Genomic DNA, 22,614 nt, shown 5'->3' with positions numbered 1-22,614 from the left:
ACGAAATGGGTGCACTCACCTACATGCAGGCAATACATGCATACACATAAAATAAAAATAATAAATAAAAAAAAATGCTGTATCCTGTATGATTTAGGCAAAAATACTTTAGTGGTTACCAGGACTTAAAGTGTGGGGATGGGGGGAGGATGACTACAAAAGGACAGCATGAGGTAAATTTGTGGGGTTATGGGATGTTCTAGATCTTCGTATTGTTGGTGGTTTGTCAATACTTACAAAATCAACACAGCAAAAGATAAATCATACTGTATGTAAACTATAATTCACATCTTTTGAAAAAGCAAAAAGGACAATTGGAATATTGAAAGGAAGTAAGCTTGAAAATTATGGAAAATGCATTGTTTTGGTTGCATTTCAGGAGACTTTCAGTAAGCTAAAATACTTGATTAATCAATAGAATTCCATAGAAATTTAGTACTGTTTTTATGGAGGTAAAACACACTGTAATGTAATCACTTGAATTTTAACTTGTGGAGAATAGTAATACAACATTATTAAGCCTTTGATTGACATTGATTTACACATTTGCTAGGCAGATAGAATCGCTGGGAGGAGCAGGGAGAGAAGAGTTTGTGAATGAATGACCAGCAGCTTCTCTGGTTTTCTCTACACACACACACACACACAACCACTCTCTTTACACAGAGACAAATATATACCCCTTCATTTTCTTCATCCTCATCATCAGTCTATCAGTTTTTCCTCCACATTGAAGCAAAATATTTTTGTGATCCAAGCATATAATTAGTACCCCAGTCTCATTACTTTATTTCCTATTAACATTCTTATCTGTATGAATTTTCTGTCCTTAATCTCTTTACTTTGTGTACTCTCCCCCTTTGGACTCTTCTAACCTCTGGTATGCATAATTAACCATAACCTTCCCAAGTTTAACTAAAAATTGCCTCCTCCATGAAGTCTTCAATAACCCTTTTCAGAATTGAATTTTTTCCTCCTTGTACTTAGTAGAGTCATGGAAAATTGACTTGTCTTTAAAGGCAGCAAATAGAACAGAAGAGGATATATATACACATTTCAGATACTGAGCAAATAATGTATGAAGGCTCTCTATTTTTCTTTGAGGCAGTGTAATATATTGGTTAACAATATGAAGGTCCAATGTTGCTCAGGTTTGAATGCTAGCTCTCATCTATATTAGCTATATATTAATAAAATGGAAAGCAGCTATATATTAATAACATGGATGAATTATCTGTATTCTAAATCTCAGTTTCCTCCTGGACAAAATGGGCATAAAAGTAGCACCTACCTGGGGTTGTTATGAAGGGTAAACAAGTTATTTTAGGTAAACGTGTCTGGCATACATGGAGCCTCATGCAAGTGATAGCTGTCATTATTTTGGAAGCAGCCTTCATAGTTCCCACTGTTTCTAATCAGATGAGCTAAATATATTAATTTAAAGGATATGTTGGATTTCAAGTAGACATTACTATTAGGATAGAAATATAAAATAGCATTCACATTCATCCCATCCAGACATGTCAGACACATCAGCTACATTGCTTACATTATAGATTCCAACGTAACTATTGAAAATATATCATTTCAGCTTCACAAAGGGGTTGTGTAGGGGAGGCAGGGGGAGTCAGCTGCTTTATGGACTTATCTGAAGAGAGCCCTTATAGCTGGCTTGTTCACCAGCAGCGATTTGATATTCTAGGCAGCTGTCTGACTTTGGTGCCCCATGGTGTAATTAACAGGCACGCTCACAGCTGCCTCGTCAAACAATTGGCCAGACTTGGCAGTGGATGCTATGGAGGCTGAGTGATAACAGGCAGCACCCAGGATGTGTTCACCACCTTGAGCACTGTGCTTTTCCTAACAGCTCCATGATAACCCTGCAGCTGTACCCTAAGCATTTTTCAAAATAGCGTGCCTGCTTACTGTTAGAGGGGACTACTGAAATTCCTCAGTTCATAATGCATTTTCATTCTCTAGCTTGTACAATATCATTAGTGTGAAGTACTCCTTGATGTTGTCAGTCAGCTGGGACTGGGCCATTAGAGTTTTTTTTTTTAAGTCTCATTTTAATTGCACAAAGTCTTTTTTTATCTTTGTTATCACTGGCCACCAATATTTTACTCAGAGAAGGAGGTATAAAGGAAGTGTGATGTCAAGGGAAAAGCAATGGGCTGGGGATAAAGAGATCTCCTTTTTTCTTCTGCTTAATTGGTTTGTGACATTGAGAAAATCATTGTTCACTGCATTTATTCACTGCGGAACTTTGAATCCTGTGCTTAAGTATGAGAGTTAGGTTAGGGAGGAACTTTCTGAGTTATTTTCAGCATTGGAGATCTAACACTCAGAGATTTTAGATGCAATAGAGCTGTGTGTGAGAATGTTTGCATTGTCCCTACCTGGAGAGTTTACTCCTTACCAAATCATGGACTCCAGTCTAGGGACTGGAGAAATGGCTCAGCGGTTAAGAGCACTGACTGTTCTTCCAGAGGACTCAGGTTCAATTCCCAGCACCCCAATGGCTGCTAACAATCTTCCATAACTCCAGTTCCAGGGGATCTGACACCATCTTCTATCCTCCACGAGCATTGCACAACATGGGTGCACTTATACACATGCATGCAATAAATACACTCATACACATAGAATAAAAATTTTTTTTTAAAAAAGAAATTTCCAGTCTCCACTGCTTTCCAGCTTTTCTTGAGGCTTGCGCATAATCTTGGCATGGGAATTTTATTCAGAGTGTTCCAGTGACTTTAGTAAAAAGCTCATTAATGATAAGACAGGGCCCAAGGATCAATGTTAAGCCCAGGTTTGCTATTCCATGGAAGGTGTATTCTCATGCTGGGCTTTCTCACCTAGACTATGCATTTCACACTTTATCTGTGCCAGCCAGCAGGCTCCTAGTTTGAGAATCGTTATTGGTTTCATGTGAACTTATTTAGTCCATTTTCTTTGAAATGTCTCTTCTCATACCCAGGGCTTCCCCAAGGCGAGGGCAGGTCCCTGGCAGTCTCACCTAACACATTCTGAATGTGTTTACCCAATTGAAATCAAGTTGAAGGGAACCCCAGAGAGCATTCAAGTAAGGTTTGGAGTACTTAAAAATGAAACTGGTTGATTCTGGGTAGGATTCAGTAGACCCCAGTACTGGTAGTTTTGCCTCAGAGTGAGATGTATTTGGGAGTAAAAACAAATGTCCTGGCAGGAATGAACATATGTTTAAAAGACACTTCTGTCCCTCCCTTTGACTATGAAAACAATGAACCCCCATAAATTGGAGACTAGAGCTGAGAGAATGGTAATAGGCCAGCATTGATCAGTTACACAGATATCTGGTCTTCTATTTAAACCTTGCCCTCATGTTAGGACCCTAGACTGGACGTGGTGGAGGGTGTCACTGGATTTCTCTCTCCCATTTTCCAGTGTGTCCACATGGAATAAATCTCTTTTTTCAGCTTTTCACTAGTACCTGTTTTCTTGTCTTACTGAGGGTGGAAGATCAAGCCTTGTTAGGGCTGTCAGGGCTCAGGTTCTGATTTTAATACCTCTGGTAACAGATGTGCGTCTCAATTCCCAGCTAGTCAAACAGCGATGTCCTGTTAGTACCTCGATGTTCACCATGGTGGAAATATTTTAACTCTGGAAATCAGCAAACTTTAGGGATGTTTGTTTTTTCAATCAGTTTTCTTTGACTTGTTTAGATTGTATAATTTCTATTGATCTACCTTTAAATTTATTAGCTCAATCTGCTGTTGATCCCCGAGAGTGGATTTTTAATTTGGGTTATGATATTTATGAATTTTAAACTTTACATTTGGTTCTTCACATCTTCTAGTTTTTTGAGACTATTTTTCCAATTGTTTGAAAAATCTTCATGATTGCTTGCAGGTTCATTTTTGTAATAACTGTTTTAAAGTTTTGAGATGATTACAAAATCTATGTCATTTAGACACTGACATGTGTTGATTGTTTATTATGTAAGTTAAGATTGTCTTACACATTTTGATGCTAACTGATTATATCCTGAACATTACAAATGTTATAAAACTCAATCAACCTGGTTAGGTTTGGGCTGTAATTTCCACCTCACCTTTGTGAGCTGGCTTCAGTTCCAATTTAGTTCAGTTTTTTAAACCTTTGCATTACCATTCAGATCTTCCCCCAATAGTACCATCCAGTGATGACTTTGGGACCTGTGAACTGACATAGCTTGTGGTTCAGTTCTTGAAGTTTTTGGCATGGTCACTAGGATCAAGGTGATTATAAACAAACCCATGTTCATCTAGCTTGGCCATGAACTTGTGAGTTAGTAAATAACTTTATGGTATCACTGACCTGAGCTCTTCCTTCTCTGCAATCTCCCCAGTGATTTATGGTTCCTTCCTCTTCTTATTGGTTCTTTAGATTGAAATAAGACATTTTAGCTCCTTGGCCCTGTTATGCCATCCTTTGTGAGGCAGATCAAGCAATCAGCATAGTAGTATTGGCCCATGTAGGCCCATCTGCCACCACTGTCACCAAGTTGCTAGGGATCTAGGCCATGAGATAATAGACAGAAGGAGCAAAGTAAGCAAGCAAGCAAGCAAGCAAGCAAACAAAAGTAAGGAACAATAGAGCCTCTTAAATATCTGTGTCTGTTTGGAATTTCTTCTAACTTTTAAGCTAGAGCTTGAGTTCCTCCCAGAGATTTTTCTGTTCACACCAATACTTATATTTGGGTTTCAGCCCCAGGTTTGTTTAGGCTAGTGGGGTGTCATGGGGAGAGTGTTTAGAAATGGTAAATTTGCCATCTATTTGGTGATGCTTCAAATTCTGATTATCTTTTCCGATCTGCCTGCTGCTATTAACTTTTATGCATCTTTGCATAGCTACTCCATGAATTCAGTCCAGGTTTTATAGCTGCATTCAGAAGGGAAAACAAGGTAGAGTATTTTTACTCCATCTTGCCTGAGGCTGAGAGCCTCTTAATTTCTCCTAGAAATCAAGTTTTTAAACATTTACTAGCATACTATTGGCTGAGTTTAGCCAGTAAAAGTCTAAGCAAGGAGTCTCCTTATTCAATATTACTATCAGGAAGACAAAGCACTTCTTACTTGTATGACTTTGAACAATTAGTTTTTCTACTATTCTGAGCATTAGCCTTCTCATTTTTTAAATATTTTATTTATTATTTTTATTTTATGTGTATGAGTGTATTGCTTGCATGTATGTGAGTGCACACATGTCGTGCAATGCTGCAGAGGTCAGGAGAGGGCTTCAGATTCCCCTGGAACTGGAGTTACGGACGGTTTGTAGCCGCTGTGTGGGTGCTGGGAATCGAACCCGGGTCCTCTGCAAGAGTAGTCAGTGCTCTTAACCACTGAGCCATCTCTCCAGCCCCAGCATCCTCTTTTTTAACTTGAGAATAACAGTACATATCTCAGTGGGTTGTTATAAGGGTTAGATGAAATAACACAGTACCTAGAACAGTGCCTACAGTGTCTGGCATAAAGCACAGCCTAATAAGTGAAAATTATATATTTTAAATACATATAGAAAACTTGTCTTTGTTTCAGTTAAAAATTGGCCAAAAGAAAGAAAAGAAAAATTGTCTTTGTAATTCAGTCTCCTTTAAGGTAGAGAGGTAGGTTTTCAGTCAGGGATAGAACTCAAAACTGGATAGGCCTTCTCACATTGTGGTTTAGAACATTTGCTTTGAAACTAGCCAGTGGTTCTCCAGCTTAGATACTTACTAGCTATATTACTTTGGGCAAGTCAATTCACCTTTTTGTGACAGCAGTAAAATGGGTGTAATGAGCAAGTATACTCCACGGGATTATTGGGAGGATTAAATAAGATAATACGTAAACATTCTTAAGAAATTTTGGCTATTATGAATACCTTGTCAATATAATTTAATGGCTATAGTGAGCTAGACACTTCAGGGCTAGTTGTTAGATATTTCGTAAGTGAAATACTCATAGATGATTGTGCATATCCTCAAACACCATCACCACCGCCATACATACACATATTCTTGGGATAGTTGGGAACTTATTAATAGTACCTTATATATATGAAACAGTGCCCAGCCAGCTTGTCTGTGCAGTATTTCAGGGCCAGAAGCCTCTGTCTTGCTATCCTGTGAAACACTTGGCTATGCTCACTAGACTATGGCAAAAAGAAATTAATGAGGACAGTTAATCTCTTCGGATTGACTCAGGGCCTCATCACTTCCTGCTTACAATTATAGCTCCCAGTTCTCTTCAGCTTAACAGCTTGGGACTTTTTGGCTTGCTCTTTAAGTGAGTTGGGCTGACTGTTCACCCAAGTTACCCACAGCAGCAGCATGTAGAAGATTTCTGTTGCAAAGGCTGCTGAACTAGAATTAAGAGAAGTGGTTTTGCTGATACATTTTTGTGGTTTGTCTAACACCTTCTTTCCATAGTAGCATATTGCCTCTAGTTTTCCTCTTTGCATATCTGGTGGTATTTTAAAATTCTCTTTGTGCAGTCTTTTTTACTTCTCTTTTTTGCACAGTCTTCTTTATTATTTAAACATGTTTCCAATCTCTAAGAATGTTGAGAATCCATTTTAAAGCTCTACAAAGGTGGCTGTAGTATTTGTTATCTAAAGCAGCATCTCCAACAGTAACAAAGCTCTTAATGTGATATGATAGTGTTCTCTCTGCTTCAGCTTCTGCTCCTCTTTGGAAGGCAGCACTGGCAGAAACCAAAATCGGTGTCAAATGCAGGATCTGCTCCTACTTTCTTGGAGTCATAGATAAATCACATTGCTGATCTGGGTCTCAGTTTCTATCATTTGGATGTATAGTAGGCAAGGGAGCTTCAGTAGCTGAGATGAACAAAGGCTCCGTGTGGAGCAGACCGCTACCAGCAATTACAGAGGTAAACTTCAGTGAACAGCACCCAATGCCCCTATATCCCTACTGGGAAAACCAAGGGATTTAAGGAGCTACTCTGTGGCCAGTTCCCTTTGCTCTTCATCCCTCAGGCTGGTGGGGGTATTGGAAACATGAGTTCTTTGTGAAACACAGCAGCCCGAGCCAGATGATTACTAAGGCCTCTTATCTTCAAACTGTAGGGAGTACCAGGAGACAGACTAGGGCAAAGCAGGTACAGAAATGCTGCTGAAGCTGCTGCTGCTATGTTTTGAGGGCTCAGGCCGAAAAGCCAAAAATGAGTCATTTAATCTCACAGATTTTGTTTTCTCATTTCTGAAGTAGGAAAATTACACCTTCTTGACTTGGTGCTCAAGGCAGTTGTGATGAAGAAATGGAACAGTGACTGGGAATGTGGCAGTGGTAGCACTATTTAGCAGAATCACCCACCTCAAGGTCTCATTTGGGGAGATCTGCTTCTACCCTATCCTCACATTGTGGGCACCAGATTCTGAACTGCATTTGCCAGGCCCAGGTCCATGCTGTACTGCTAAAAGCAAATATAATATTTGATTTACCATGGTTTGAGTTTACTACCTTGTGATAGTGATATGCATTCAACAGAAAGTTGAATTTTTTTAATTAAAATTTTGAATTTTTATCTTTTTCTGAGCTAGAAATATGGAGTACAATACTTTTCTGGAATACAGCATAGTAGAAATAAGCCACAGCTCCCAGTCAGCTATGCAACACAAAGGCAAACAATGCATCTTCTATAGTGCCCTGTGTTACTAAGCTGTGGCATTGTGCAGAATAGGTGTGTTAAATGCATTTTCAACAACGACATTTTCAACTTACTATGAGCTTTTTGAAATGTAACCAGAAGTAAGGATTTTTGGAATATCAAATCTGACTTCTCATTGTAAGTCAAGGAGCATCTGTACTTGCACACAAGAAGACTTAGGTGAAAATGACTCAGAGGTCAGTGAGGATTATATAAAATTTGGTGAATTTAAACGGAAATACAACAGAATATAGATCCTATACCTTCAGGTTCTAATGTTAACTTTGAGTTTCTTCCTCATTAAGTGACTGGGAAGATCCTTAGTTTTGTGGTTAAGAAGTAGGTTGTTCTCATACCTTCTGAAAGTCTATCCTTTATTCCTTGTCCAAATCCTAGAGATCTTTTTCTGCTTGCCCTATGTCATTCCAATGACATAGCAAGGTGTACCAGGATAAATTTTTTAAGGCACTTGTTAATGAACACATGAAATTAATAGTCATTCAACAAACACTTATTGTGTTATCCATGTTATGCAGAAAGCTGGGGAAATGGAGATTTAAAAAATGTTTTGGGGCTGGAGAGATGTCTCAGCAGTTAAGAGCATTGACTGTTCTTGCAGAGGATGTGGGTTCAATTCCCAGCACCCACATGGCAGCTAACAACCATCCATAACTGCAGTTCCAGGGGATTCAACACCCACTCCTGACCTCTGTGGGCATTGAACAACACAGGTGCACTTGCACACATATGGTCAATACATTCATACACATAAAATAAAAATAGGAAATAAAAATATTTTAAAATACAAAATGTTCTTATCCTATAGGAACTTATAGTTTATCACAGAAATCAAACAATTACACTAGTGACATAATTGCTGTAATTTTCTCATGGAAGATGCTAGGGGAGAGGATGGGGAGATAGCTCAGTTGATTAAGTGCTTACCTTGTAGGCACAGAATCCATGTTCAAAACAAAAGCCAGGTGTGATAGCTGAGTGTGCAATCCCAGTACTGAGGAGGAATAGAGAAAGGTGATCCCTGGGGCTCCCTGGCTAACCATTCTAGCCTACATGGTGAGTTCCAGGTCAGTGAGAAACCCTGTCTCTAATAAAAGGTGGATGGCATCTGAGGAATGACACGCCAGGTTGTCCTCTAGTTGCTCCCCCAAACACAGTAACACACACATACACACACATACAAGGAGCGCCTAGCCTGGCTGGGGGTGTGAATGGGGCTGATGCCAGGGAAGCTGCCAGCTGAGCTGGGAGCCAAAGGAGAAGTTGGGAGTCCCCTGGAGAAAAGGACTGGCAGAAGGATTTTCCAGGTAGAGGAGGCTGCATGTACCAAGGTGTTGGGACATTGGAAAACAAAACAGCCATGGGGAGCTTGCTTGACTCAGTAGGTGCTTTAGGGTAAAGAGATGGGAGATATGGAGTCTGGAGAGATGGCTGAGCAGTTAAGAGCACTGGTTGCTCTTACAGAAGACCTGGGTTCGGTTCCCAGCACTCATGTGGCAGCTAACTCCAGTTCTAGGGTATCCAACTCCCTCTTCTGACCTCCATGGGCATTGCATGACATGGGTGTGCTTATATACATGCAAGTACACTCATACACATTAAAAATAAAAGTAGTAAAGCCAGGTGTGGTGACGCTCACCTTTAATCCCAGCACTTGGGAGGTAGAGGCAGGCAGATCTCTGAGTTCGAGTCCAGCCTGATAATATAGTGAGTTCCAGGCCACCTGGGGCCACAGAGAGACCCTGTCTCAAAAAGACCAAAAATAAAATAAAAAATAAAAATAAAAATAAAGGTAATAAAAAATGTTTAAATAAGAGATGAGAGATGAAATTAGAGGGACCAATGAGGGCTTGATTATGAAGAGTTTTGCACGTTACACTGGAAGAGTGGTAATCCATGAAGAGTCTTAAGTATGACGTGGTCATCTTTGCATTTTTAGGAGAAAGCTACTATAAGAGGATTTCAGATGTTCAAGCACAAACTCTGCAGCACGGACAAGGCAGAAGTTTCCATTTAGAAAATCACAAAATAGGTAGATGGATAGATGTTTGGACAGAAATGAAAAGATGGATAGATGTTTGGATAAAAATCACAAGATGGATAGATGTTTGTTGCAATGAGGACAAAGATTCAAATTAGTCCTGTTCACTTGAACCAAATAATAGTGTGAGTGTCAGGGGAACAGTGGGTAAACATTGCCAGATCTTGGCATATTAGGACGGGACAAATGACCTGGGTTTGTCTCAAAAGGAGATGCTGGTACCAGGGCTTGGGATAAAGTGATGATAACCATTCTTTCATATTCTGCGTCCACGAGAGCTACAGTAAGGTATACTATGTCAAGTTAGTGACCATGATAGTTAACTTTTTGTGTTCCTTTGTGTTAAAGAACATGAAATAGTGCTTGTCTTTTAATTGGCCTATACAATTTTTCCAAGAGAGTTTTCACTTAAAATCCAAATGTAGGTGGACCTGGTGGCACATTAGAAGAGTGGTAAACTAGTGAAGGCCTGTAATCTCAGTTACTTCGGAGGCTCAGATAGGAGTAAAAAAAGTTTAAGGCAAGTTTGAACTTCATAGTGAGATTCTATCTCAAAATAAAATGTCACAAAAGGGCTTGGAGATGTTGGTCAGTGGTAGAGCACTTAAATACAGGTGCAAGGCCCTGGGTTCAGTCCCTAGTATTTTTTTTTTTAAAAAGAAAAACCCAAATGTCTGGTTTCTCTTGAAAGTACAGAATCTCTGTTAACACTGGGCCTAGATTATTTCATGTAAGCCAGCTGAGTACCTACTACCCCCCTTTAGACACAGGGTTTGTGCTCTGCCCTAATCCACTTCAAATCTACCCCTCGGACCAGCCCTTACTGTCTTACTTTTGTCTGTGCTTTGCTTGTCAACTTCACATACTAAGAAGAGGGAGCCTCAACTGGGGAATTTCCTTTATCAGATGGTCATGTGGGCAAGTCTGTGAGACATTTTCTTGATTGTTGAATGATGTGTGAAGGTACAGTGGTGTCATCCCTTGGCAGGTGGTCCTGGGTTGCATAAGGAAGCAAGCTGAGCACAGGCCAGGGGAGTAAGCCAGTGAGCATTGTATCTCCATGGTCTGTGCTCCAGGTTCCTGCCCTTAGTTCTTGCCTTTGGTTTCCCTCAGTAATGAACTGTGACCTGACCTGGCAGATATAAGATAAAACAAACTCTTTCCTCACCAAGTTGGTTTTGGTCAGTGTTTTATCACAGCAATAGAAAGTAACTAGGACATTGTCTGATTTCTCAGTGTGGGCTTTGTGATTTTGGTTTTAAAGGAGACAAGAAGGAGCTAGATTGCTCATATAGGATAGCCTTTATCATTATAGTGAGGAGACTAGGTTTTCAACTGAGAAAAAGGAAATGCAAGGCAGATCATGTTTCAGGAAGAGTGATCAGGCTTTTAAATACCTTTATAACAAGCACATTAGCCTTCAAAAAAATTATGTATAGAACCTTCCAAACAGTCTTTTATAAAATATTTCTTATTCTGTCTTGTGATCATCTATTTACATGGATCTTCTTCTCATTTCTCTTGTGGACTTCATGTGGTCAGAGACTGTTCCTTTTCCTTGGCTATAGGTGTGAAATAACAGAAGGTGCTGACTATATGTATTTGCTGAAAGGAAAATAATGGGGGAAAAACACTTTGCTCAGGACTACTGGCACCAAATGAGACAGTATACATCAAAATGTGTTACACAGAGCCTAACACATAGTAGACGCCCAAATCTGTGTTTGTTTTTTATCCTGCATATGAAACGTCTGAAAGAGCAGATGGTAGATAAAATGTGATTGCCTTCCTTCGCTCCCTTTTCTGATGTCTACATTTCTAGGAGAGTCACCTTTGACCAAGATAGCAGAGCGTTTGCATGCAGCCTCTCCCACTCAGCAAGATGCTTGTTTATATATGCAATCCACTGATTGTATATGCTGATACATGTACAGTCCTATTTCAGGCACTGCAGGAACACCAGAGATAAGATCCAGTTCCTGCCTCTTGCTCTTTCCCTGATAGGGGATTAGACACATATTTATGAAGCTGTGTATATGAAAAACAAATTATTCTATGTGCCACAAGAGACAATAGAAAAAAATGCCCCTGTCATTAAAGTACAGAGAAATCCTGTGAGATTACGGAATCAAGAAAGGTTTCCTAGAAAAGTGATAATAAAGCCTGGCATGAAGAAACAGGCATTCAGCATGTGGGGGTGGTGAATCCATAGAGGGATTCTGCTGGATAGAAACTTTCCATTAGAATTCTGGTTTAGTTGTTGAAGACCTTTTGAAAATCCAAATAGATATGCTGCTTTTTCCTTTGTCAACAAATCTATTTACCTTCTTAGATGACTCTATAAATGAATGATATGAAAGTGAACTAAAACCTCAAAGTATGATTCTTAATAGGTCAGACAACCAGACTTACTTAAAATATTGGACTGGTACAATTTGCTTAAGTCTAAACACATTCATTCAGCAAATACTAATGATCTACCAAGCACTAGCTCTGTTATAAAACTCTATGGTATATAGTTATAATATTTGAGTCATGGTTTTAAAGAGCTTCTAATCTGTAGAGACAAATATGAAAACCCTCTAATGTGGTACCTAGTCTAGCAGGAGTCTCTTCAGAGAGCTATGAATGCTCAGAAATGGGAATGATTAACCATAGGTGCTTTTAAAGATTGATTTAATTTTATGTTATGTGTAAGTGTTTTATTTGCACATATGTATATGCACCGTGTGTATTAGAAGAGGGTGATGGATCCCCTGGAACTGGAGTTCCAGATGGTTGTATGCCACCATGTGGGTTCTGGGAACTGAACCCAGGTCTCTGAAAGAGCAGTATGTGCTCTTAACTGCTGAGCCATCTCTCCAGTCCCTGATGTTTACAGAGGTTGAAAGAAGTTGTTACAAAGAAGTGACCTTTTAAGTGGCCTTGAAGAATTAAGTAAAATTTCTCATGCCGGAGAAGAATGAAGAGAATGAGTAACATTAGTTAGCTCCAGGTATTATTGTTTCCACTTTGTAGATAAGGAAACTGAGGTGTAGAGAGACTAAGGGAGTTATTAGTCTTTGAACATAGGACTCTCTGGATCTAGTATATCAAGTCGCCTCATGGAGAAGAGGCAAGGTCTGGAGGGGTCGGGAGTAGACGATATGTAAAGGCAATTTGAGCAAAAGCAAAGCTTTGCTTGAGACTGACAGGATTTGGGCCAGCAGGCTCTGACTGTAGTTGTGACCATGACTGCTCAATTTTAGAGCACTTTAAAGGATGATTACCTCTTTTTAGACTTGCTTTTGAAATTAGAGTTGTTCAGTTCCTGCTTACATTAACTGTAATGTTCAGTTAAGCAAGCATTTATTAACTGAATTGGCTACTGCACAAAAGATTTGGGCTGTTTGACCATTTTTAAAATCATTTGCACAATGAGAGATTGGAACAGTTCTTAGAACGTTCACTTCAGCTCTTCAGTTAGTCAAAATTGCCAGACTGATGATGGCACTTCCTGGTGCATACAGAGAGGGACACGGTCTGAAATAAAAGCTGAAATAACTTTTTTTTCAAGAGGTAGCTTTCTTGAAAGTTCAAAATGTTATATATTTAGTAACCACCTCAAGTCATTTCCTGAGCAAGAGGCAGTTTGAATAAATAGATAGGTATACAAACAGAGAAGACAATAAGAAAAAATATCTATATAAATACACAAAATTTCATACATACATGCATGATTAGTTTCTTAATTAGAAATTATATAGTTGGTTAACTGATAATCCAGTCCCAAGTGGTCAGCCCTAAACACATATACATATGGGTAACAGTAATTGGACTCAGAATTTCCACATCATTTCCCCTTGAAACAAATGAAATATATTTGACTATGGCGTTCCTAGTGAAAAGAAAACTGGTGCAACCCTGCTTATTTTGCTGGTAGAAATCTGCCTATCAAATATTAGGAGACAGAATCCCAAGTGTCACAAGTAATAGTACCTATACAGAAAATTAAAGACTGTACTGTATGCTTCTGGTTTAATGTTTTAGAGTAGTGTGTGTGTGTGTGTGTGTGTGTGTGTGTGTGTGTGTGTGTCTGTGTGTATGTGTCCCTAAATTGTCAATTCATCTCAGTCCCTTATATAAAATAATGTTAAACCTTTTTCTTTCTATTGATTAACAATTATACTGGCCCAGAAATTCAGAGTGTCACCTATATCACTACAAAATCTTTTTTTTTTTTGAACAGGCACATGAACGTTTATTGTGCATTGTTGCACCATTCACTTTAGTTAGGAAATGGAAACAGCCAAGATGTTCATTAACAGATGAATGTAATTTCCAACAAAGCTATCAAAAATAGTTTTTGTTTATTTTTATTGAATTTTTGTGTATTTCATATACATGTTAATCATCTTTGTATCCCCTCCCTAACGGCACCCTCCCATATCCCCTGAACTGGATTTCATGCATTCTATTATTTATTTTAAGGTCTATGGAGTCAAGTTAGTGTCCCCAGATGTCCCTCAGTGCAAGTTCACCCAGCAGTCATCAACTTCCCAACAGTTCTTCTGCTAAGAGTAGGGCCTGCTGCCCATTTCCACAGTTCCATGCTGGGCTTTTGTTTGCTTGAGTTTGCACGGGTATTGTGCGTGCTGTCTCCATTGCTGTAAGTTCATATGAGCAAGATCCCAGGACCTTGTAAGACTATTTCCATATGGTTAAGCACCTCCTCCCCTGACTTTTATAATCTTTCCACCCCCTCTTCCACAATGGTCCCTGAGACCTGGGTGGGTGAAGTTTAATATACATCTGTAAAGTAACCTCTCCACACAGTACTCCCACATGTACACACAAAAATAAACACATTTCCTTTTCACAAATGTCTTTTAGTCAATGAAAATAGGTTTGTCCTTCTTAAAAATAATTTTACTGAGCTTTTGTACATTTAATAAAATGGTTTTAATCAAATTCAGACTCTCATCTCCCATCCATGCCCCCCCCCCACCCTGGGGGTTGTATAGCAAGGAACACAGACAGATAGAAGAGACCTTCCTTCGAGTGGTTGGTCAGAGTAGTTCAGGAAACTCCCCAAATAACACAGGCTTTTGCTAGAGCTTTTGGTTATTTTCCAGAAGTTGAAGGTTTGTCCTTTAAAAAAAAAACGTATTTATTTATATGTGGGACAATTTGTTGGTTCTCTCTTTCCATCACCTGAGTTCAGGGATCAAATCAGGTGGTCAGGCTTGGCAGCAAATGCACTTACCTGGGAAGCAATCACACCAGCCCCAGCTTTATTCATTTTTGTGATTATATAGTGAATACTTGGCTAAAATACAAAATAATTCAGAAAAATATAAAAAAACATGAAAAGTCACCTTAAATTTTACATAACCACCATTGACATATTGGTAGCCATCCTTTAATTTACCTCGTAAGTGGATTTATATGTGTATGCAATTTAGAATTTTGTTTCGTTTGCTGGTTACCCTCCATTTATAATTAATGTTCTCAATTAGGTGTATATGTGCTCCATATCATTCATGCTAATATCACAATGTTAAAAGATAAACAGATATGGGCTGGGGTGTGGCTCAGTGCTAAAGCACTTGCCTAACATATACAAGGCTCTGAATTCTATTCTCATACCACAAAAACAAAAGTAAAATAAACAGACATAATCAAATACATGGGTCAGACATAATCAAATACAATGTTCATCTAAAAGTGTCAGGTTATATACTTTGCCTCTTGCTTTTATCGTTCAACAGTAAAATTCCTTCAAGTTTACTGGTATGGATATAATTAATTCTTTTTAGTGTTTGTACAAAATTCTGTGAACCAGACATAAAATTTATTTGCTTCTTTCTCTAGGGAAGGGCATTATTTTGCTACCAGTTTTCTGTTACTATAGAAATAATGATTTCATAAAGATTTTTGTGCATTTTATATGTACATCTTTTTCTGTTTATTTTTTGGTTGGTTTTTTGTTTGCCTGGACCTTGCTATATAGACCAGGCTGATTTTGATCTCACAGAGATGCACCTGCCTCTGCCTCTAGAATGCAGGATTAAAGGTGTACAACAGCACACCCAGCCCTAAAGCTACCGAGTTTTAAAGTTGATTTTGTACACTGTAACTTTACTGAAATGTTAAGTCTAAGAGCTTATTATTATTATTTAAATATTTTATTTATTATTTTATGTGTATGCTTGTATTGCCTGCATGTTGGTAAATGCACCCATGTCATGCAATGCCCGCGGAGGACAGACAAGCCTGTCGGATCCTCTGGAACTGGAGTTACGGACAGTTGTTAGCTGCCATGTGGGTGCTGGGATTTGATCCCAAGTCTTCTGCAAGAACAGTCGGTGTTCTTAATCACTGAGCCATCTCTCTAGGCCCGAAGACCTGATTATTATCTGAGATAGATTCACAGGAATGAAATTACTGGTGTAAAAGGTTATACTTTATATTTTGTAGACATTTCTGGTTTGTTTAATGAAAAGGCTGAAAATAGTTCCATTAGGCAGAGGCAGATGTATCTCTATGAGATCAAGGCCAGCCTGGTCTACATAGTGAGTTTCAGAACAGTTGGGGCTATAGGGAGACCCTCTCTCAAATAGACTAGATTCACAGGAATGAAATTACTGGTGTAAAAGGTTATACTTTATATTTTGTAGACATTTCTGGTTTGTTTAATGAAAAGGCTGAAAATAGTTCCATTAGGCAGAGGCAGATGTATCTCTATGAGTTCAAGGCCAGCCTGGTCTACATAGTGAGTTTCAGAACAGCTGGGGCTATAGGGAGACCCTCTCTCAAATAGACCCCCCCCCAAATATGGGACTATACTCCCATTTCCTCATCCTGACAAATATTAGGTGTTGGTACCTAAGTGAGTGAAAAATATCTCATTTTAAGGTGTTTTTTTTTTCTGAACCTGTTGTTGTCTTATGATAATTTGAACTTGCACTTCATGTTTTTGGTTCATTTCCTATGGTGTTCTTTGTTTAGCAGTTTGAAGGAGCTATCTGAATATTATCGATAGCAATCTCTTATCTGGTATATGCATTATAAGTTAAGTTCTATTTCCCAATGTGTTACTTCTCCTTGAAGTTGCTTATGGTATTTTTTCCTGTAATATCTTAAAGATATTATGTAGCCAATATGTTTATATTTTCCTTGATAGTTTCTGAATGTTCTATCTCAGTTAATAATATACACATATATTTACTTGAATGGTCTTAAAATTCATCTTGTTTTATTATTAAGGTTTATGTGTATACTGTCCCACAAATTTACTTTTAAAAGTCGAGTGTGGGGGCTGGAATGATGGCTCAGTGGCCAAAAGCACTGGCTTCTCTTGCAGAGGACTCGGGTTCAATTCCCCACACTCACATGGCAGCCAACAACTGTCTGTAACTCCAGTTCCAGGGGAATCTGACACTCTCTTCTGACCTCCATGGGCATTCCATGACATGGATGCACTTACATACATCCAGGCAATATACTCATTTAGGTAAAATAAAAATAATAAATAAAATGTTTTAAGAAAGTAGACTGTGGTAGAGAGTTGAATGTTGTGCTGCCCATATACTAATGGGTGTGGGGCCATCCACTGGAGCATGGTCAACCTACTAGAGGCCATACCCTTTAAGAAAACGAATTCTCTCTCTCCTAGAAGCTATCAACTGTCAATGGCTCCTCAGTTAGGGGTGGGAACTAGTGATTCCCTCACTCCTACATGCTGCAGTATTAACTGGCTTGATCATGTGCAGATCTTGTATAGGCAACTGCAGCTGCTGTGAGTTCTTGAGTGCAGAGATCTTGTCATGTCCAGAAGATACTGTTTCAAAGCACTCCTCCCCAACCTCTGGCTCTTAAATCTTTGTGCCCCCACTTTCTTGATGATCTCTGAGCCTTTGGGGGAGGGGTGAGATATAAATGTCTTATTTGTGACTAAGCAGACTACAGATTTTATGTTTTTTGTATTGGACAAAGCCTTTGCTTCTTAGCCACTGCCTTAACATTAGGAAATAGTCTCTTTAAAGAATTGTTTCTTTTTTTTTTCTTTTTTGTCTTTTTGAGACAGGGTCTCCCTGTAGCCCCAGCTGCTCTGGAACTCACTATGTAGACCAGGCTGGCTTTGAACTCACTGAGATCTGCCTGCCTCTGCCTCCCAAGTGCTGGGACTACAGGCATGTGCCACCACGCCCGGCTTTATTTATTTATTTATTTATTTATTTATTTATTTTCCGAATTGTTTCTACTTGGGGGATTCCTGTTGAATTACATAGTGATCATGTAACTCATTTTAATGGACAAATATTTAAATTTATCTATAAAATTTGGACTATTGGGCAAACAATACATTTTCAACATTAACCAATGTTTGGCTTTCTTCTAAGATCTAACATTTTTGGAAAATATTCACTATCTCCTTATAAAATAAGTCCCCAGTGTCTTATAAAAATAAGTAAAAATTATATAAGCAATCTCTCTTGAAAAGAGGTACTTACTACTATAAGAGAATTTAAAATATGATAGCCAAAAATAAGAATTAGTTAAGGAATCTTTCATGAAAGATGAAGAATACCAGATGATTTCATTAGTTGAAGGAAAAAAGGACATTACATCAAAACTCCATTCTGATGAGAAGAAAAAGACTATATTCAGGTACTTCTAATCTCCTGTACTAATAAACTTCAGGAGATGAACATTTAGACTTACATTTTTCACACCAAATTGTGTCAACATCATCTGAGAACAAATCCACATGGACTTATTATGATATTTATTATTTTACTTAGTATATTTCTTAGTGATAAAATAATGCTAATCTTGACTTTAATGAAGGTACAATTGAAGATGTTGTGTCTTTTCATTAATCATGTGTTTGTTATAACTGTTTGTTTACTCAGAACCCCTACCTTACTTGAATGTAATTTTTATGTTTAAAAGATTCAGTGTTTTTGCTCTTTGTAAAAAATATTCTCCTAAGTAGGGAATATGCTTGGACTTATTGGCACAGGAAAGGACATTCTGAATAGGACACTAATAGTAGAGGCATGAACATTGACAAATGGGACCACATGAAACTACAAACCTTTTGTATGGCAAAGGATACTGTCACTCCAGTAAAAAGACAACATAGAGAATGGGAAAAATCATTACCAGCTATATGTGTAACAGAAGGCTAGTATCTAGAATATATATATATACTCAAAAAACCTAAACTTCAAGAAAACAAACAACCCAATAAAACATTGGGGCAAGGGCCTAAACAGAGAGTTCTCAAAAGATGAAAAGCTAATAACTGAGAAATATTTTTAAAAAATATTCAGCATATTTAGTCTATGGAAATCAGTGTGGAGGTTTCTCTGAAAGCTAGAAATACATCTACCACATGATCCAGCCATATCATTCTTGGATATATACCTATAGGACTCTATATCCTATTACAGAGATGCTTGTTCATCCATGTTCACTGCTGCTCTATTCACAACACCCAGGAAATGTAAACAATATAGATGTCCATCAAATGATGAATGGATGATGAATCAGTGGTACATTTACACAATGGAGTATTATTCAGTTAAGAAAAATGAAATTATGAAATTAATAGTAAATGGTTGGAACTAGAAACAATCATCCTGAGTGAGATAACTCAGACCCAGAAAGACAAACATTACATGTTCTTTCATAAGTGGATGCCAACTTTGAGTCTATAGATGTGTTTCAATTTGAAAACCATAGAGGTTAGGAAAATAATAAGGGGCCATGGGGGGAGTGTCATGGGAGTGGAAATAGAATTCAGTGATATAAAGGAAGATAGAAAGGATTAAACGAGGTGGGAAATGGGAGGGCAGGATAGATGAAGGGAAAAGTACCACTAAAGGCCTTTTGTAAAAGTTGTATGGAAGCCTATCATTATAGAATCTTCTTAAATAGATATATACATATACAATATAAAAGAGTTTAAATTGAATTGCCTTATAATGGTGGGACAACATCCTTCCTATAGGCTAACAAATGAAAAGCCCAATGCCAGGAATGGATTCCATCTTTTGGAGCTGCTGACCAGGGGGTTCCTACCAATTCTCAAATAATACTGAATATTGTCATTGTTCTTGATTACCCTCTAGAACTTGAATGTAATACCCTATTGCTGAAGATACTACATATGTGAGTTGTAGAACAAACATGGAGAAATCAAGATGATACTGACCTGGAAGCATCACCTCTATGGGCTATAGCTTTCATCATGCTAGAAGGTGCTAAGCATGATACTGGAAGAGAAAAGTAATTATCAATATTACCAAGCTATGAAAACTGTGAGCTATAAAATGACTGGCAAGATATGTCCACTTATGCAATAGTAGCATGAATGTTATGGGGGTAACCAATCATTTCCCACTTAATTTAAGACCTGTTTCACAAGGTGGAGTCCATGCCTGGCACTGTTATCAGGACCAAGAACCTGTGGCTGAACAGGTCACAGTCGTAGGAGAAAATCTACTACTATTATTCTACTAAATGGACATAGTATTAAACCAACTCCAAATGACTTATTGTTATACCTATAGATTAGTGCACCTCTCAGTTCTCATCAGAGAAGTTTCTTTTGGCAATAGATGGTAATTAACACAGAGACCTACAACTTGTCAATGTGCAGAGACTATTAGACTGTGGGGTGCTTGGCTCCAAGTGGGATATCTATATCGTGCTCCTCCTTGTAAGATTCAGGGATCTTCCTAGAAAGACCTGGCAGAAAGATTGTAAGAACCAGAGGTGGTGGATCACTATATAGAACTAGTGTTTTCAAAACATCAGGACAATTGCACATATGAACTCACAGGAATTGTTAAAGGATATACAGTACCTATAGAAGCTCAAGCCAGACAAAATCCCAGCATGGAGGTGGGATGTAGATACCAAGTTTTCAACTCTAGCTGAAGAGCTATTGAGAATTGATAGGTGCTGGGAGAGAGAAAGTCAGTTTATTTTCTTTTTTAAGGTTGTTGCCAGGCTCCAGAGGATGGCCCCATTCCTAGGAGTATTAGGGGAGCACAAATTGAACTCCATCACCTTAAAAAAAAGAAGACACAAAGTTGAATGGGCAGGAAGGTGGGCGTGGATCTGAGAGGAGATGGGGGAGGGGGTTGAATATAAACAATATACAGTGTATGAAATTCTCAAAGAATAAAAATATCATTTAAAAATGTTGCCATACAGTGAATTAATCGTAATGTATTGCTATACAGTGAATTTACTGTAAAGGTCCTATAACATGCTTAGATGTCTGACAAACTTTAATTCTGTTTATTCTAGCCAGTGATACCAGAATATTTGAGCTCTTATTATCTAAATTGTATAAAAGACATCAGTCTCTAATAATAACAACATTCATGATGTTATAAAGCACAAGAGACAATATTTCTTGATTAAATGAGTATTTAAGGTATTCTGTTGTATAATTAACCAAGACTAAAAATTAATTAAATAATATTTGTATTTTGCTATAAAAGGAAATGGGAAATACTACAATGAGTCACAATTCTGTTTTCCATTCTTACTATTAAGATAAAAAAGAGATTTGATTATGCCTATAAGGTCTGTAAAATTCTGATTTCTAACAGTTTCTATCATTGTTATTAGTAATATTTGGTATATGAGAAAAGGCAGTCTTACTAAAAATTTTAAGAGACTGCTAGATTGTTTTCTAATTTCTTTTGTAATGTAATTGTTCAGTAACTTTTCCAAGCTAAAATCTAGGACAATGCCAAGTTAATTATCTAGACCAAGTCAATATCCACAAATAAGACATGATAATTTACATATTAAAAACTAATATTTCTTAAGAATTAGTGTTAACCATTCCATGTATTGTTATAGATATAAGATCACAAACTAGTAAAAAGAAAAACTAAAATTTAAAGATAGTAGATTTATTTGAGTACTCCAAATATCAATAAAATAGTTTATAATGTTAAAAAAACTGTAAATTCAGGGGGGAACATATCATTTTATTTTAAAATGTAAATTTTGGTTATTTAAAATGCCTGTTTCCTTCATCTACTACCTTAGCATTTTTGCCCAGTGTTCTTCATTATTTTATTTAAAAATTTTTGTTTTTATTGAAATTTTGTGTATTTCATATAGAACATCCCAATCAATCTTAATCATCTTTATACCCCAGACTCCACTGCCACCGTCCCATAACCCATATACTCTGTCATCCTTGTTAAGGTCCACTGTGTCAAGTCAGTGTCCCCAGATGGTCCCCAGTGTAAGTCCATCCACTGAGGTCTGGTCAGCCTATCTAGAGTCCCTTGTTTTAGGAAGATCAGTTTTATTTCACCTAGCAGCAGTCACATTTCTTCAGATAAGATTGGGGTCTGCTGTTCATTTTCCCAGTTCTATGCTAGGTTTTGTCTGAGTTTGCGTGGGACTTGTGTATGCTGACACCATTGCCATAGAATCACGTGAGCAGGTTCCCAGGAGCTTGTAGGACTTGGTTTCCATATGGTCCTACACCAACTCTCTGGCTCTTAGACTATTTTCGTCCCCTCTTCTGCGATGGTCACTGAGCCTTGGGTGGGTGACATTTAATAAAGGAGTCCTGTCCAAGGACCAGCATTCAGCACATTCTTGATCTCTATGCTTTGGCCATTTGTGACCTTTTGTGTTCCTGGTCTTCCGCTGCATGAGGGAGCTTCATTAATGAGAACTGAGAGATTCATTAGTGTCCTCTTCTTTGAAGTATAGTGGTTGTATTGTAGATGTGTCACTTAGGCCTGGAAAATTCATAGACAATGTCCATGTGTGACCAGTTGTGGCACTTGGTAATAGTCTCTGGTGCAAAATGAGCTTCTTTGATGAGTGGTGACTGGGATATTTGTCTGTAAA

This window comes from Nannospalax galili, unplaced genomic scaffold (assembly GCF_000622305.1).
Source record: "Nannospalax galili isolate Female #2095 unplaced genomic scaffold, S.galili_v1.0 scaffold311, whole genome shotgun sequence".
In the NCBI taxonomy this organism is placed as follows: domain Eukaryota; kingdom Metazoa; phylum Chordata; class Mammalia; order Rodentia; family Spalacidae; genus Nannospalax; species Nannospalax galili.
The sequence above is the reverse complement of the archived record's forward strand: the minus strand, read 5'-3'. Positions refer to the sequence as shown.